Source organism: Pleurodeles waltl, unplaced genomic scaffold, assembly GCF_031143425.1.
Source record: "Pleurodeles waltl isolate 20211129_DDA unplaced genomic scaffold, aPleWal1.hap1.20221129 scaffold_127, whole genome shotgun sequence".
NCBI lineage: Eukaryota > Metazoa > Chordata > Amphibia > Caudata > Salamandridae > Pleurodeles > Pleurodeles waltl.
In genome coordinates this window covers 405,522-406,260 of record NW_027149833.1, presented here as the reverse complement: position 1 = coordinate 406,260, position 739 = coordinate 405,522, and the positions used below count along the sequence as shown (strand labels likewise).

Genomic DNA, 739 nt, shown 5'->3' with positions numbered 1-739 from the left:
CCACCAGCACACACAAGCTGTGAGGCAGTGTGCATGTGCTGAGTGAGGGGTCCCCCGGGTGGCATAAGACATGCTGCAGCCCTTAGAGACCTTCCTTGGCATCAGGGCCCTTGGTACCAGGGGTACCAGTTACAAGGGACTTTCCTGAGTCAGGGTTGTGCCAGTTGTGGAGACAAAGGTACAGTTTAGGGAAAGAACACTGGTGCTGGGGCCTGGTTAGCAGGGTCTCAGCAAACTTTCAGATCATAACGTAGCATCAGCAAAGGCAAAAAGTTAGGGGGTAACCATGCCAAGGAGGCATTTGCTTACATGTATTTTATCAGATTCTGTAATAAATCCTCCCTAAAGCTACAGCCAATGTTTTTGTTAATGGAGGATTAAGAAGGTTGGGCCTATGAAGTAAGGCTCTGCTAATACTATCCTCCTAGAGTAAAGGGAAGTAAAGAACTGTCCAGTTTCAAGAAGAGCTAGTGACGTGTTACCACTTCCTACATTTGCCCTGTTCTCATTTGCTCATTGTTGTTGCGCTCTAGTGGCAGTATGCATCATGGCTGTGTTGGCTTTGAACAGTGGGAGAATTCTTTCAGTGCGATCATTGGGGCGAGAGATAGTAGTCTAGCTTCCGACAGTGTTCTACATTTCATGTGGGCACCGTTGGAGTGACGTCTAGTATGGACGATGTTACAGCACCCAAGCCAATATGTCTTATTGTATCCTTTCTGGGGGTCCATCAGGTAAA

At 47.5% G+C, this 739-nt stretch overlaps 1 non-coding gene across 1 annotated transcript; it reads left to right on the top strand.

Moving 5' to 3' along the window:
* Positions 1-368: 368 nt before the first annotated feature.
* On the top strand, positions 369-496 carry LOC138273988 (small Cajal body-specific RNA 4). The gene has a single exon (XR_011200360.1). It is a non-coding gene; the product is annotated as a small Cajal body-specific RNA 4 (non-coding RNA).
* Positions 497-739: the final 243 nt, after the last annotated feature.